Genomic DNA, 18,187 nt, shown 5'->3' with positions numbered 1-18,187 from the left:
ATCCATAGGCCAGGGGCAGGGAGATAGAGTGCGGTTCCGGGTGTGAGCCCTTTTGAGACGCATCCGTAGGCCTGGGGCAGGGAGATAGAGTGTGGTTCCGGGTGTGAGCCCTTTTGAGACGCATCCGTAGGCCCGGGGCAGGCAGAGAGTGTGATTCCGGGTGTGAGTCCTTGTGAGACACAGCCATAGGCCAGAGCAGGGAGAGAGAGTGTGGTTCCGGTTGTGAGCCCTTTTGAGACGCATCCATATGCCTGGGACAGGCAGAGAGTGTGGTTCCAGGTGTGAGTCCTTGTGAGACGCATCCATAGGCATGGGGCAGGGAGAGAGTGTGGTTCCGGGTGTGAGCCCTTTTGAGACGCATCCGTAGGCCCTGGGCAGGGAGAGAGAGTGTGGTTCCAGGTGTGAGTCCTTGTGAGACGCATCCATAGGCATGGGGCAGGGAGAGAGTGTGGTTCCGGGTGTGAGCCCTTTTGAGACGCATCCATAGGCCTGGGGCAGGCAGAGAGTGTGGTTCCAGGTGTGAGTCCTTGTGAGACGCATCCATAGGCATGGGGCAGGGAGAGAGTGTGGTTCCGGGTGTGAGCCCTTGTGCGACGCATCCATGGGACAGGGGCAGGGAGAGAGAGTGTGGGTCCAGGTGTGAGTCCTTGTGAGATGCATCCATAGGCCAGGGGCAGGGAGAGAGAGTGTGGTTCCGGGTGTGAGCCCTTTTGAGACACATCCATAGGCCTTGGGCAGGCACAGAGTGTGGTTCCAGGTGTGAGTCCTTGTGAGATGCATCCATAGGCATGGGGCAGGGAGAGAGTGTGGTTCCGGGTGTGAGCCCTTTTGAGACGCATCCGTAGGCCCGGGGCAGGGAGAGAGAGTGTGGTTCCAGGTGTGAGTCCTTTTGAGACGCATCCGTAGGCCCGGGGCAGGCAGAGAGTGTGGTTCCAGGTGTGAGTCCTTTTGAGACGCATCCGTAGGCCCGGGGCAGGCAGAGAGTGTGGTTCCGGGTGTGAGCCCTTTTGAGACGCATCCATAGGCAAGGGGCAGGGAGAGAGTGTGGTTCCGGGTGTGAGCCCTTTTGAGACGCATCCATAGGCCTGGGGCAGGCAGAGAGTGTGGTTCCGGGTGTGAGTCCTTGTGAGACACAGCCGTAGGCCAGGGGCAGGGAGAGAGAGTGTGGTTCCGGGTGTGAGCCTTTTTTAGACGCATCCGTAGGCCTGGGGTAGGCAGAGAGTGTGGTTCCGGGTGTGAGCCCTTGTGCGATGCATCCATGGGGCAGGGGCAAGGAGAGAGAGTGTGGTTCCAGGTGTGAGTCCTTGTGAGACGCATCCGTAGGCCCGGGGCAGGCAGAGAGTGTGGTTCTGGGTGTGAGTCCTTGTGAGACGCATCCATAGGCCTGGGGCAGGCAGAGAGTGTGGTTCCGGGTGTGAGCCCTTTTGATACGCATCCATAGGCCTGGGGCAGGCAGAGAGTGTGATTCCAGGTGTGAGTCCTTGTGAGACGCATCCATAGGCATGGGGCAGGGAGAGAGTGTGGTTCGGGTGTGAGCCCTTTTGAGACGCATCCGTAGGCCCGGGGCAGGCAGAGAGTGTGTTTCCGGGTGTGAGTCCTTGTGAGACACAGCCATAGGCCAGGGGCAGGGAGAGAGAGTGTGGTTCCGGGTGTGAGCCCTTTTGAGATGCATCTGTAGGCCTGGGGCAGGGAGAGAGAGTGTGATCCAGGTGTGAGTCCTTGTGAGACGCATCCATAGGCCAGGGGCACGGAGAGAGCGTGTGGTTCCGGGTGTGAGCCCTTTTGAGACGCATCCGTAGGCCCGGGGCAGGCAGAGAGTGTGGTTCCAGGTGTGAGTCCTTTTGAGACGCATCCGTAGGCCCGGGGCAGGCAGAGAGTGTGGTTCTGGGTGTGAGCCCTTTTGAGACTAATCCGTAGGCCTGGGGCAGGCAGAGAGTGTGGTTCTGGGTGTGAGTCCTTGTGAGACGCATCCATAGGTCAGGGGCAGGGAGAGAGTGTGGTTCCGGGTGTGAGCCCTTTTGAGACGCATCCGTAGGCCTGGGGCAGGCAGAGAGTATGGTTCCGGGTGTGAGTCCTTGTGAGACGGATCCATAGGCCAGGGGCAGGGAGATAGAGTGTGGTTCCAGGTGTGAGCCCTTTTGAGACGCCTCCGTAGGCCTGGGGCAGGGAGATAGAGTGTGGTTCCGGGTGTGAGCCCTTTTGAGACGCATCCGTAGGCCCGGGGCAGGCAGAGAGTGTGATTCCGGGTGTGAGTCCTTGTGAGACACGGCCAGAACAGGGAGAGAGAGTGTGGTTCCGGGTGTGAGCCCTTTTGAGACGCATCCATAGGCCTGGGACAGGCAGAGAGTGTGGTTCCAGGTGTGAGTCCTTGTGAGACGCATCCATAGGCATGGGGCAGGGAAAGAGTGTGGTTCCGGGTGTGAGCCCTTTTGAGACGCATCCGTAGGCCCGGGGCAGGGAGAGAGAGTGTGGTTCCGGGTGTGAGCCCTTTTGAGACGCATCCATAGGCCTGGGGCAGGCAGAGAGTGTGGTTCCAGGTGTGAGTCCTTGTGAGACGCATCCATAGGCATGGGGCAGGGAGAGAGTGTGGTTCCGGGTGTGAGCCCTTGTGCAGACGCATCCATGGGACAGGGGCAGGGAGAGAGAGTGTGGTTCCAGGTGTGAGTCCTTGTGAGATGCATCCATAGGCCAGGGGCAGGGAGAGAGAGTGTGGTTCCGGGTGTGAGCCCTTTTGAGACGCATCCATAGGCCTTTGTGCAGGCAGAGAGTGTGGTTCCAGGTGTGAGTCCTTGTGAGATGCATCCATAGGCATGGGGCAGGGAGAGAGTGTGGTTCCGGGTGTGAGCCCTTTTGAGACGCATCCATAGGCCAGGGGCAGGGAGAGAGTCTGGTTCCGGGTGTGAGCCCTTTTGAGACGCATCCATAGGCCTGGGGCAGGCAGAGAGTGTGGTTCCGGGTGTGAGTCCTTGTGAGACACAGCCATAGGCCAGGGGCAGGGTGAGAGAGTGTGGTTCCGGGTGTGAGCCCTTTTGAGACGCATCCATAGGCCTGGGGCAGGCAGAGAGTGTGGTTCCGGGTGTGAGTCCTTGTGAGACACAGCCATAGGCTAGAGCAGGGAGAGAGAGTGTGGTTCCGGGTGTGAGCCTTTTTTAGACGCATCCGTAGGCCTGGGGTAGGCAGAGAGTGTGGTTCCGGGTGTGAGCCCTTGTGCGATGAATCCATGGGGCAGGGGCAGGGAGAGAGAGTGTGGTTCCAGGTGTGAGTCCTTGTGAGACGCATCTGTAGGCCCGGGGCAGGCAGAGAGTGTGGTTCTGGGTGTGAGTCCTTGTGAGACGCATCCATAGGCCTGGGGCAGGCAGAGAGTGTGGTTCCGGGTGTGAGCCATTTTGAGACGCATCCATAGGCCTGGGGCAGGCAGAGAGTGTGGTTCCGGGTGGGATCCCTTGTGCGACGCATCCATGGGGCAGGGGCAGGGAGAGAGAGTGTGGTTCCAGGTGTGAGTCCTTGTGAGACGCATCCGTAGGCCCGGGGCAGGCAGAGAGTGTGGTTCTGGGTGTGAGTTCTTGTGAGACGCATCCATGGGGCAGAGGCAGGGAGAGAGAGTGTGGTTCCAGGTGTGAGTCCTTGTGAGACGCATCCATAGGCCCGGGGCAGGCAGAGAGTGTGGTTCCAGGTGTGAGTCCTTGTGAGACGCATCCATAGGCCCGGGGCAGGCAGAGAGTGTGGTTCCAGGTGTGAGTCCTTGTGAGACGCATCCATAGGCCAGGGGCACGGAGCGTGTGGTTCCGGGTGTGAGCCCTTTTGAGACGCATCCATAGGCCTGGGGCAGGGAGAGAGTGTGGTTCCGGGTGTGAGCCCTTTTGAGACGCATCCGTGGGGCAGGGGCAGGCAGAGAGTGTGGTTCCGGGTGTGAGTCCTTGTGAGACGCATCCGTAGGCCCGGGGCAGGCAGAGAGTGTGGTTCCGGGTGTGAGTCCTTGTGAGACGCATCCATAGGCCTGGGGCGGGGAGAGAGTGTGGTTCCGGGTGTGAGCCCTTTTGAGACGCATCCGTAGGCCCGGGGCAGGCAGAGAGTGTGGTTCCAGGTGTGAGTCCTTGTGAGACGCATCCATAGGCCAGGGGCACGGAGCGTGTGGTTCCGGGTGTGAGCCCTTTTGAGACGCATCCATAGGCCTGGGCCAGGGAGAGAGTGTGGTTCCGGGTGTGAGCCCTTTTTAGACGCATCCATGGGGAAGGGGCAGGCAGAGAGTGTGGTTCCGGGTGTGAGTCCTTGTGAGACGCATCCGTAGGCCCGGGCAGGCAGAGAGTGTGGTTCCGGGTGTGAGTCCTTGTGAGAAGCATCCATAGGCCTGGGGCAGGGAGAGAGTGTGGTTCCGGGTGTGAGCCCTTGTGCGACGCATCCTTGGGGCAGGGGCAGGGAGAGAGAGTGTGGTTCCGGGTGTGAGTCTTTGTGAGACACAGCCATAGGCCCAGCCGCGTAGCTAGGGGGGGGCGAGGGGGGCGGACCGCCCCAGGCGCCACTATTTTGGGGGCGGCAGCATTTTCAAGGTGTGCTTGCTCTTAACACGGGGGCCGCGCGGCACTTGCGGCGGCATTTATAATGTATTTTGAGACACTCGAATTCTATAATAAAATAAACTATAAGCTGCCGCCAGTGCCGTGCAGCCCCCGTGTGACGAGCAAGAACACCTTGAAAATGCTGCCTGCAGTGCAGTGTTTCTCAGTGGCTCGGGTCCCGTCCCAGGGCCGTCAATCTTGTAGCGCGCGCGAAAGCGCTACCAATGACGGCCCTGGACATAATGTGGCCAGCCCTCGCGCGAGTCACGCGCTCCAGCACCATGCACGCCTTGCCTATTACTGGAGGCGGGCCGGACCCGGGCGGCAAACTCGAATTGCTGCGGCCGGGGCCCGCTCTAAGTAACTCACGGCTTGAACCAGCCTGCCTTGCTTGCTTGCACCTCTGCAGAGCGCAGACCGGATCGTCGATGGTGATCGTCAGTCAATGCTGAATTTAAATGCAAGGCTAGAATCGGTTGAGGGTTAACCTGCTGCCTCTGAATTTGAGTGGCTCCGCAAATGGCACACCCTGCCCTCACTCTGCACAGGATGACGTCTCAGAGTGGTATCCTGTGGGCATGCGCTATCCTTACCCCGCAATTCAAAGAATAAAGTTGGTGGGTACCCATCCCTGATTGCGCGTGCTGCTCCTAGTCACTCTTTATTGGACAGTTTTAAACTGGCGTCTATGCATACGATGTCCTCACTCTCCACATGATAACCCCTCACCCCGTGTAGGCACTGAGTTATAGAGTGCCCCCTCTGTGTCTGTGCACCCTCCCTTACTTTCCTATGGATGTAGTGCTCTGCACTCAGTGAAGTGTTTGAAGTTGCGCCTCTGGTGCTCACATGCCGCCTTCTTGTGCTGGAGGGCGCTTGAGCAGGCTGCCAGGCAAATATGGTGCTTGCAGCGTGGCGCCTGCTGCATGCTGCTCGCACCGGCCCTATCACTAGCTCTGCGTTTTCCTTAAACGCCCCTCCTCAATTTAATAATGCCAGACCCGAGGGGGAGTCTAAGAGAAATAAAGTGAGTGGCCCGGGTTGCAGCAGCTGCCAGGACATAGTCTGCGTGTCACTAGACGGCCCAGCCCGCCCAGGGACTCACCGGCCTGCCAGCCTGGAGGGTGACGGTTAAATGAGAGGGCTGGCAAACCCAAATTACCACAGCGTGCAGTAGTGCCCTAATTGAACCTGCAGCCACTGCCTTGAGAGACGGTGTGTCATCAAGCAATTGTTGGAGCCACACTCTTCAGGACTCTGCGACCACTGCCCAAGTAAGTGCCACCAACCTCTCTGATTTAGGTATGAGCAGCACTAGAAAACAAATGTACAATTTGTAAATTTGTGAGAGAGGGGCTGCGAAAGATGTTAGAGTGCTTTAGAAATAAACATAAGAGGCATATAAATGAAACCACACAATGGCGTTGGGCCATATATGATAGACAAAGAGCATAAAAATAGAAATTACAGCAGTCACAAATATTGAGTAACAGCAAAGCCACAGGTAATTTTCAGTAGTTTTCAGATCTTCTTAGAATTTCTTCTTGCTCAACAGGGTGCAATTTCCTATATTGATATGCTTCAGTCGTCTTCATTACTTGATTTTGCCAGCACAGAAGTGTCACTCATAGTCATTGAAATGTCACTCATATTTAAATTGAAATTATGAAAATGTCACACATATGCAATCTGAAACCTTGGCAGCTATGGAAGGTGTTTTGGGCACTTGACGTGTATACTTCATGAAGGGAAGACACTTTTTTCCTAAATTGATACTGTGACTTACATACTGAGAGGTGCTAACCTCGAGCTTTGGGAGGGAAAGTTTTGTGTTTTTCCTAAATAGATGTCCCATATAGTGACTGTTTCCTAAATTAAATTAAAGCACAATCTGTTTTATGTTTTATTAGCTCTTCTGCTTTTGTATTCACAGTCCTGTAGCACTGAAAATCGCAACATACATTAGTGTCGTTGAGCAACATAATCCAGAAAGTTATTCTTGTCAAATACATGCTCAGAAAGTGATTTAAAACAGTGCACGTTATATTTTATCACCTGAGGCAACTAATGCAGCCCAGCATCAGTCCACAGACATTATGTACCTGAACTCACTGCCTCTCCAATGCAGATCTTTTATTCTCTCTCTCTTTGGCTGAAAGCGCTTACCTGTTTATGTGCTACAGTACATTTACATATAGCTTTCTTTGTGCTCCTGACATCTCTTCAACGTTACAAATGGTGAATGACATTTTCTGAATGGCATTAGTCTAGACACTTTCCACATTATTACTATTAGTCTTTCTGACTTTAATAGTTTTTCCAGACTTTTGTGTTTAACATTACTGGGACATTCGTCGTCAGCTGGGAAACTGATAAAGAAGTGCTCCCTGCCAAAACGTATGGTGGATTAATAGAAAAAAAAATTAAACTGCACACCCCTTTTATTGCCTATGTCAAACATTAACCCGTCCTCTTTTGGTGTGTCAGCGTCTACCATGTTTTGATTGTCTCATAACGGGACATACCGTTTTACACACAACACCGCCCTGGCTGGCTGTAACTTTTGTGTGCCTCACCCTCACTCCCCTGAGCCTTGCCCGATGCAGAGTGTCTGAGGCGAGTGTCTGAAGCCACTGTCCAGTCAGGTTACATGGGCCCTAGGGTAGTTCCCTTCCATTTCTGGTGCTTTGCAGCTGTTAGAGTTTCTCTTTGCTCAAATGGGAGTAATTTCTGATATTTATATGTTTCCCTCATCTTCATTGCTTGATTTTGCTCGGGAGAAAGTGTCACTCATAGTCATTGAAATGTTACTCATAATTACACTACAATTATGAAAATGTCACACATAGCAATCTGAAACCTTGGCAGTCATGAGTCGAGTCTGGGGCAGTGGCAGTAGCAGTGCAGGGCGATAGGCTGCAGCATAACCAACCCCTATGGACACACATAGCGGTCACAGTCAGGCAGGATGACCAATATGGTTAAAAGTATTTTAAAAAATCACACCAGTATAATTATGCGAGTGGCCCTGGGGTGCTGTGCGCAGCCCTCTACAACTGCGAGTTCAGATAGTTAACACTTACTTGCACTAGTTAATAGACCAATGTAAAACTAGCATTCCAATGATACATGTGAGAAATATTTGTGCCCGAAATTTGACAGTGAGGTGAGATTCAAAATTCGAGTCCGAGACTTAAGCTCACACAATCACAGGGCTGCGGATGCCAGGGGCGGCAACCTGAGGGATAGCCCCGGGCGCCACAAGCTCTAGCTACACCCCTGCATAGGCCCCTATTAGGCCCAGACGGTTCCGAGCGTGCTTCCGGGCGTGTTACAGCAGGTGTACGGACCCCCCTATTACATGAGATCTGTCACAACAGCCTAACAGTACCACGAGAGGTGAAAGCGAGAGACAGGCATCAGCAGAACCGCAGACACTTTCGACATTCTCAGAAGAGGTTATGAAAGAGCAAACGCGCTACTATGGGGCAAAAGTGATTCACTTTGTGGATTCACGGAGAAGCAGATATTTGGAGAGAATGGCCTGTTTCAGTTACACGCCCACCCTTCCCTCTTCCCTCTCATGGTTCAAGTGCCTGCAGCTTTCCATGGAAACTGCAACGCGCGTGCACTTTGCAGTCAACTTCTTCGGTTCCAAGTGACCGCCTCACAACCAACCACTCACCAGAGAACGAAGTCACAGACTTAACCTTAAACAAGGGACGCGGTTGAGGTTGTTGAGCCAAGAATTCACTGGAACCGAGAAGACGAAAAATGTCAACGTGAGGTTTCAACACATTCCAGGGAGGAAGGGAACGGACTGTTTGTTTTTCCGAAGATTTCACCGATTCCTAGAAATGTTTTCGCGTGACTTATGGAAACCACACACACAGTAATTCACACACACGAACACACACTCAGACACAGGAAAAGAGACACACAGAAGCATACAGGAGGCTCTCGTAGAGACACACAGAAACACACAAACAGAGAAACACGCGCAGATGCGTTAGAAGAAAAACAGATATGCACACAAGCAGACAAATATACAGAAACTACAAATAAAGACACACATATGGAGAACATAGACAACCAGATGCGGACAGACACACAGAAGGCGAATGAGGACACAAATACACATTCAGGCGAACGCAAATAAAGAGACGTACACATAAATGCTGCCACGTATACGGTGAAAGAAAAAGTCTCAGACACACGCGCACATAACGCACAGATCTACGCGCACATATAGAGATAAACAAAGGGAGAGTGAAGCGATTGAAGGGAAACGAAGAATCAATAAATAGGAGAAGAGAGACATAATTAACGAGACAGTGAGCGACAAATTGAGAGAGTGGGAGTGTTACCAGAAACCGGTAAATAGCAACGAACAGAAAGATGGTCGAAGGCAAAATGCTTTTTATGTGCACTTCCGCCGCTCAAGAACCGGTAAAGCTGGACGGACGCTTGTTAAAAGTCTGCAAACAGAGACCGATAGCAGCAGCCTATCTGACTGCCTTCCCCAGCCCTCCCTGAGATGATCCACACATTTACATGCCATCAGGCCTGACTTGCATGTTCAGGTGAGAAACTGCACAGCAGCGCCCCCAGCGACAGAGCTCCATCCATCGCAGACCGCTCATCCGAAAATGTGCTCTTCGGGAAAAGGAGCTAGGACGAAAACCTCACGAGGAACAGAGGCAAATACTGTGAGGAGCTAGGCACATGGACAGGAAGCACGAGGAGCTGGGGGCACATGGACAGGAAGCACGAGGAGCTGGGGGCACATGGTCAGGAAGCACGAGGAGCTGGGGGCACATGCACAGGAAACATGAGGAGCTGGGGGCACATGGACAGGAAGCGCGAGGAGCTGGGGGCACATGCACAGGAAACATGAGGAGCTGGGGGCACATGGACAGGAAGCACGAGGAACTGGGGCACATGGACAGGAAGCACGAGGAGCTGAGTCACATGGTAGGAAGCACGAGGAGCTGGGGGCACGTGGACAGGAAGCACGAGGAGCTGAGGGCACATGCTCAGGAAACATGAGGAGCTGGGGGCACATGGACAGGAAGCACGAGGAACTGGGGCACATGGACAGGAAGCACGAGGAGCTGAGTCACATGGTAGGAAGCACGAGGAGCTGGGGGCACGTGGACAGGAAGCACGAGGAGCTGGGGGCAAATGCACTGGAAACACGAGGAGCTGGGAGCACATGGACAGGAAGCACGACGAGCTGGGGGCACATGGACAGGAAGCACGAGGAGCTGAGTCACATGGTAGGAAGCACGAGGAGCTGGGGGCACGTGGACAGGAAGCACGAGGAGCTGGGGGCAAATGCACTGGAAACACGAGGAGCTGGGAGCACATGGACAGGAAGCACGACGAGCTGGGGGCACATGCACAGGAAGCACGAGGAGCTGGGGGCACATGGACAGGAAGCACGAGGAGCTGGGGGCACATGGACAGCTTGGTCCTTATGTGTATGAGCACTAGAAGCTTGGTCCATAAGGGTATGATCATGAGCAGCTTGTCCCATACTGGTATGAGCATGAGGAGCTTGGTCCATATGGGTATGAGCAGGAGCACCTTAGTCCTTTCGTGTATGACCTTGAGCAGCTTGGTTCATATGGGTATGAGCGTGGAAAGCTTGCTCCATATGGGTATGATCATGAGCAGCTTGGTCCTTACGGGTATGAGCAGAAGCAGCTTTGCTCTTACGGGTATGAGTATGAGCAGCTTGGTTCATATGGGTATTAACATGAGAAGCTTGGTCCATACGGGTATGAGCATAAGCAGCTTGATCCATATGGGTATGAGCATAGGCAGCTTGGTCCATATGGGTGTGAGCATCAGAAGCTAGTCCATATGGGTACGAGCATGAGCAGATTGGTCCATATGGGTATGAGCAGAAGCAGCTTGGCCCATACTGGTATGAGCATGAGCAGCTTGGCCCATACTGGTATGAGCATGAGGAGCTTGGTCCATATGGGTATGAGCAGGAGCACCTTAGTCCTTTCGTGTATGACCTTGAGCAGCTTGGTTCATATGGGTATGAGCGTGGAAAGCTTGCTCCATATGGGTATGATCACGAGCAGCTTGGTCCTTACGGGTATGAGCAGAAGCAGCTTTGCCCTTACGGGTATGAGCATGAGCAGCTTGGTTCGTATGGGTATTAACATGAGAAGCTTGGTCCATACGGGTATGAGCATAAGCAGCTTGATCCATATGGGTATGAGCATAGGCAGGGGTATGAGCATGAGCAGCTTGGTTCATATGGGTATGAGCATAAGCAGCTTGATCCATATGGGTATGAGCATAGGCAGCTTGGTCCATATGGGTGTGAGCATCAGAAGCTAGTCCATATGGGTAAGAGCATGAGCAGCTTGGTCCATATGGGTATGAGCAGCTTGGTCATATGGGTATGAGCATGAGAAGCTTGGTCCATATGGGTATGAGCAGGAGCAGCTTGGTTCATATGGCTATTAACATGAGAAGCTAGGTCCATACGGGTATGAGCATGAGAGGCTTGGTCCATATGGGTATGAGCATAAGCAGCTTGATCCATATGGGTATGAGCATAAGAAGCTTGGTCCATATGTGTGTGAGCATCAGAAGCTAGTCCATATGGGTATGAGCATAAGAAGCTTGGTCCATATGTGTGTGAGCATCAGAAGCTAGTCCATATGGGTATGCGCATGAGCAGCTTGGTCCATATGGGTATGAGCAGCTTGGTCATATGGGTATGAGCATGAGAAGCTTGGTCCATACGGGTATGAGCAGCTTGGTCATATGGGTATGAGCATGAGAAGCTTGGTCCATATGGGTATGAGCAGGAGCAGCTTGGTACTTATGAAAAGGAAGCCAGAGGAGCATGATCCACATACAGGGGAAGCATGTGGAGCTTGAGCTGACCTGCTGAAAGCACAAGGAGCTCGATCCATGTGACAGCAAGAATGAGGATCTTGTTCCATAGTTCAAGAAGCACAAGGATCCTGCACTTTTACCCCTCCTCCCCCGCACGTCCCGAAAAAAAAAAAACATCAGACCTTCCACTCAAAATAGGTCATATGGTCTGCTACACCTACCCTGACGGCTCTACAACTTTGGCGTAGGGTTCCAGATGGCAGAGCCTGTGTGGGCACCACTGGGGAAACATGAATGTCCACACAACTCTAAATAGGACAGGCAGACGTCATTTTGGTGGATAGGATCCTCCCCATGTTTGCGACAGAGTTCTTTGTCCACCAAACTCTAAATCTGGCCCAAAGTTCCAATGCTTGGTCTAGTTAGCGGTAGGCCTACGCAACATTTTCCAAGCCTGAGATGCAAGTACGTTTGTGACAAAACAATAACCCCTTTCCACATCAGGCCCCCTACTTTACTAGAGTGAGGACCTATGATGTGACAAGCCCAGGACCCAGTAACTCCATCTGTGGGCTGCACTATTGCCCTCGCAAGGTGCCTCCTTTAAAATGTATTTTGGACTTGACCAGGTCCATGATTTGACTAATCATTTACCGATGGAGGTTGCTGTGATAAAGTTTAACGCACATAGGGGCATATTAGGAAGAACCTCGTAAAAATTATCGCCGTTTTAGCGGCAGGAAACTGCTGCTAAAACGGCGATAATGGGCTTGCTAATATGAGCTATAGAATTCCAATGGAAGCCCAGGTTAGATGTGCAGGACATCTAACCTGGACTTCTATTGGAATTCCATAACGCATATTAGCAAGCCCATATTAGCAAGCATATTATCGGCGTTTTAGGGGCAGTTTCCTGCCGCTAAAACAGTGATAATTTTAACGAGGTTCTTGCTAATATGCCCCATAGAGTTTAGAGTAGACTTCCTTGTTAATGAGAACTGTGTCTCATTTTAAAGAATATTGATACCAACCCATTAATAATTGGGTCATTTTTAAGTATTTTATTAGTTGGGTGGAGGGTGATTTTTTCTTTGCTCCACTCTTTAAAAAATATGGTAAAAAGTGGTCGATTCCCATCAGTTTTTACTCCCATCAGGCTCCTGTAACCTGAGATCATTCTAACACCACTGTCACCAAATTCTTGGTTCTGCCCCACTTTTTTACATTATTGTCTTCTCACCGTTTGACCCTCAGCATGGTTCACGGGAAAAGTTGTGTTTTAGATTTTCTGTAAATTGTAATTCATAATGGAGTTCAGCTAATGGTTCATGTTGCCCTGTTTCTCCTGGCATTTCATTATGTATTTTCATCAAAACTATCCCATGTCAACTGTTTCTGACAAAACTATCATCGGACAGATTGTGAAGAAAAAAGCTTACGAATATTACGGATGCACTGTACATACATAGTGAACAGCGCTGTCATTTTTCCATTTATTTTAAGTATGATTTGTATGCCTTAATTATGCGCTGTTCCGCCCTCCGAAACACGATCGGGGAAGTCTGCGCACCATAAAACAATTCATTGAAATTAAAACATCTGTTTAGAAACTCTTCACAAGCGCTGACATACAGATGAGCAGGGAATTCGGACTTTACAAGGAAACGCGCCTGTCCCCTCGGCACTTCCCCCATGGAGATGATGCTGAGACTGTTTTTAAAGAGGACAACGTACATTTATGGGGACAGGAAATAACACATTTCCCCTATTACAGGCACCAATAACGAGTAGAACAAAAAGATGAAAACTCCTTTGCATACGGGACAGACAAGGCCTCAAGTTCAAGGCCAAGTTGAAAGTCGGCTTTGATGGCCTGCTGGGGTGTGAAGGGTTCTGTTTTCTTCCCTCCCCCAGGGGGTCAGTGGTCAGTCTATTCATGGGCCTTTTAGTGCCACAGACGGGCCCATGCTCCACAGAGTTATAGGCCTCACAACCTACTGCGACACTATGAACAGCCACGACAGCACGGGCACTTAAAACGGATGCCTGAACACGACTCAAACACAAAACACGAAGGGTGGGCTTCCGCCATTCAAGAAGCTAGCGTTCCAAAAATGGCGGCCCGAATGATCGAGCAGCGCGTGGAAACTCTGGGTCTTTGCTATCCTAATCACGCCAGGAGGGGGGTTTTGCTTGTTAAGTACCCGTGGGAAATAATAGTGGGGTATTTAAAAAAAATTGTGGGGCTTTTTCATTATTATTGTTTACCTTAGCTCTTCACAGAAGGCTGACTGATGATACGTTTAGGTTGAAGTTTTAGTGAGGAACCTTATAAAACGTGTAACGTCTTCTCCTCACGTGAAACGTCTGGTTTTCATGTAAAGGGCTCTAACGCCCATGGGTCGCGTTCACTCTCCATACAAAACTGCAAAAATTAGCTCATGCCATCTTGGAGTGATAATAAACGATACACTTTTTTCGGTGAAACATTCTCTGCTCTGGGCAAGGGAAAGACCGAGGAAGTACTTGGGGATGGGGTTTGAAGTTAGAAAAATCAGATTTGGGAGTGGAGCTGATACAATGATAAAAAAAAATCCTTTAACTGTCTGGATTTGAATCAAATGAACAAAACAGGGTAGATTACTTGGCCTGTTTTAGAGGAGGGGCCCTCAAAAGAGGCGGGAAACCAGGCGAAGTTGGACGTTCAGGAATGCCACAGAGTTAATATCCCACAAAGTGCAACACAAGGATTTTTGATCAGCTTTAAAAAAGATTCTTATAATTACTATTGTTAGGTTACACCGACCTTTCGAAAAACATATAGGAAGACTCAGAGAAGCTGCGACAAACACCGTTTTCTAGGTATAATAGAATTCGTAAACATACATGTACTACAATATGAAGCCAACTGTTGGGAGAAAATTCAGATATGAATTACCATCAATGGCTCTAGAAGTTCTAGCGAATGTTAATGAAAAGCTGCACTTAAGAACATCCTATGATATGTAAAAGTGGGCCTCCTTCGTTGTGATGGATATCAGAGTAAAGGTTGAGGGTTTCATTTTATATCACAGACACACTTCTGGCTCCACTCTCCTTGCCTGCTACCATCTTAAATTCAAACTAGGTACACAAATGAAATGATCACGAGTGCAAGTCCACATCCGTAAATAATAAAACACGAACTTACGAATGGAAATCTATTTACACACATGAAAAAGGACACAAGCATTTTTAATAATTAGGTGGAAGTAAATCTGTGCCTCAGTCGAGGAGAGGTGGGTCTAGGGCTGGCATGCCTTGCAGAAGAGATTAAGGAATACCCACAAACTTTAAATTTGGGTATATACACAGATGTTTGCAAGGCAGAATCGCATTCTGCATATGGTCGAAGATGTGCTTCTACCAAGTGCAGGATTTAATCAATTCATGGATGAGAATGAGGAGAGGACACATCCAAAATTTATGGGGTGTTCGAAAAGAGGTCTCTCCACCAGGAACAACTAAACTTTCCAGTACTGTACAGAAGGCACATTCTCAAATGTTGGGGAGGTTCCTTGGATCCTGCGATTAAAGAGGGAGTGGTAATTGGTGCCATGGTAATATAGGGTAGTGATTAGATTATGTAGAGTGGACACGTTTCTTCTCCATTGCTAAATACTTAGAGAGCATATAGCCAACTTGACAAAACTGTCCATTAAAAGCTTGCACTCCAGAGCTCCGCTGGTGTCGGGGCTTTGCACCAATAAATTACTAAAGGGCTGATTGGCAGGACTAGGGCCGTGTGAGTCCGAAAGCATGAGGGTCCATGGCAAGTAACGAAAATCTACACAAGATAAGATTCAAGGTCCAAACCATGAAGAATATTCAACATTTAAAAATAATTGCAGACAGTAGAAGGTAGTTAGTCAATTCAAGTTAGGATCAATATATACCCTAAGTCAAGAGAACATTTTTAAGTACAGATTTAAATTATGGACTGTCTTGGAATCTGTCTCTGGAGAATAGGGAATAGGCTCTGGCACACATCCCAAAAACAAGCACATTTTATAGGTTCAGAAATCTAGAAAAGCACTCTTTTTGAATTGTGTCAAGTGGTACCATAGAACATATTAATATAAGTTACATGACAAAAACCATTAAACTTTTCAAAAATTGTGGCACGTACAACAGGATTACTCTAGGAAAAAGCCTAAAATGAATGGTCAAGTAATCTGTTTAACCTGTGTATAACGGCACATGGTATTACGCTGCTAAACAGTGAACCATTAAAATGAAACCACAAACAGTTGTGGCTGTGAGTGTTTTGCCACATTACGAGAACATCTCTGGCATGGCTTCCTTCAAAGCACAAGATTGTTACAGTAAATGAAGATTCACCGCAAACTGAATCCCATTTTGACTATTTTGTGATCAGCAAAGCTCTGTTAAGTGAAAAACATGCAAGTAGCAAGCTTTCCATTGCACTTTTAAAAACCACATTTTCTTGAGCTGTTAATACAAAATGAGAAAGGGCTAGCAGATTTATTTTTGTTGCCTTGTCATGCTAACTTAAACACACATTAACAAACCTTAGCCTTTTAATTAATACATTTGATCTGACACTTTCAGTACCTCTGAAAAAGAATACATCTTCATCACGAAGATTCAAGGGAACTCTATCTCTTAAGGCCAACATCGGCTTCCACAGACCCTTTACATTATCAGATTGACCAATTGCCCTCATTTACATTTCTTTCAGGCAGCAGGCACCCTAGCAAGGATGCTTGTTTCTTGCTTTGCTGTCTGTCCCTCTGTTGGCTTCACAACACAGGAGGCTCCCTCCCTTCTGATTCAGATGAGGCATCTCAGCTGTCAGAATTAACCATCCTGGGCGGATGTCTTTTAACAAAAAATAAGGGAATTGTTTTTATGTTAGTGCTGTAATTATTAAAACTGATCTGACATTCCCCCTCTGGTAATTTTTGAAATAATCACAAAACACACTACAGAACTCTACAATAAACCATGTCACTTTTAGTTTTTTCATTTCTTCCAGTGCTTTTAACTCATACATTTTTCGGTTTGATGTTTTCAAGCTCAATTTCTTCTCTCTTTTCCTTTTACTGGTCACTGTCTTCCTTTTACAACGACATGTTAACCTTTGCCTCAAGCATATAACTTCAAAACGACCATTTAAACGTAGAAAATATTGATCCCTGCTATTATAATTATTCTTCATTAGACCTTAACCCACATCACCAAACCATTCACTAATCTTGGCAATTCCCTTTCCTGTCGTAATGAACCATGAACCAACCACTTCCCAAGCACTAGATTCTTCCAAAATATTATCTTCTCGCAGCGCATTAGTTATGTTATGACTATAGTCTGTCTATATAACCTGTCTGCCCCCTCCCTGGTCATGGTTGGAGTCCCTCAAGGTTCAACCCTGTCCCCCACCCTCCTTAACCTTTACCTGGAACCGCTTGCCGAAGTACTATGCTCCGCGAACACCCCTTACCACATGTACGCTGACGACACCCAGATCTACATCAAAACCTCATCCCTCAAGGAGATTCTATCTCTGAATGAAGCCTTGAAAATGACTGTCCAATGGCTCGCCTCCAATCAAGTCAAACTCAACACAAACAAAACAGAACTTCTCCTAATTTCCCCACCAAAAACTAATCCTGAGATTCAGACATGGATTAAGGCTATCACAGCTCTAAACTGCCACCCAACCATTGTTGACTCGGCCAAATCTTTGAGCATAACCCTTGACTGCAACTTGAACATGCAAGACCACATCAACTCGATGGCCAAAGCAGTCAGATTCCAGCTGAGCTACCTCTGGAAACTGAAACCCTTCCTCGACGCTCCCGACCTAAAAATGGCAGTCCAGGCAATAGTCATCTCTAGACTGGAATATGGCTGTTCTACCCTCTCGGGCTACCCAAGATCTCTATGGCACCTTTAAAAGCCTGCCTCAATGCGGCCACTAGACTACCCTGAAGACCCAAGACCCGGGTAGAAGCGCACCCGCTGATACCGACTACATCGACCATCATGCTCCGGGGTCACACGCTGATGGGACGAGCAGTGTGCGACCTCATTCGGTACATACTATTTATACAGGCTCCCTTGAGCCGGTTGAGGTGACGACCTCGAGATAAAGCATCTGCGCGCCTTAAGAGGTATCTGGACCTATGAACATTTTTGGCAGCCCACGCAGCAACCCCGTGCACACGCCTAATCCCTGCTGATGAGCGTTAATGAATGCGAAACACGTGTCCAGGGATGGCAAGCACACAAGTGAATACCCTGAAGACCCAAGACCCGGGTAGAAGCGCACCCGCTGATACCGACTACATCGACCATCATGCTCCGGGGTCACACGCTGATGGGACGAGCAGTGTGTGACCTCATTCGGTACATACCAGAATGCTTACTGATACAAGGAAATTCGATCACATTTCACCTCATCTGAAAGCTCTGAATTGGCTTCCTCTCGAGGCCAGAATTCAACTCAAATTGGCATGCATTACGCACAAGGCACTATACTCAAACTTCCCTGCCTATCTTGCACAGAAACAGTTGTTATCTGGAGGAACCAGAAACTCCAGGTCCGCCAGAGACCTCTTGCTCCAACCTGTGCACCTGCGAAAAAAAACCCTACAATCGGGCCTTTTCTGGGACCGCACCAAGAGTATGGAACTCTCTCCCGCCTGCCATCAGAAGAATCCCCTCATTGGAACAATTAAAAAAGGATGCCAAAACCTTCC

Source organism: Lissotriton vulgaris, chromosome 5 (assembly GCF_964263255.1).
Source record: "Lissotriton vulgaris chromosome 5, aLisVul1.2, whole genome shotgun sequence".
NCBI classification, from domain to species: Eukaryota; Metazoa; Chordata; class Amphibia; order Caudata; family Salamandridae; genus Lissotriton; species Lissotriton vulgaris.
The sequence above is the reverse complement of the archived record's forward strand: the minus strand, read 5'-3'. Positions refer to the sequence as shown.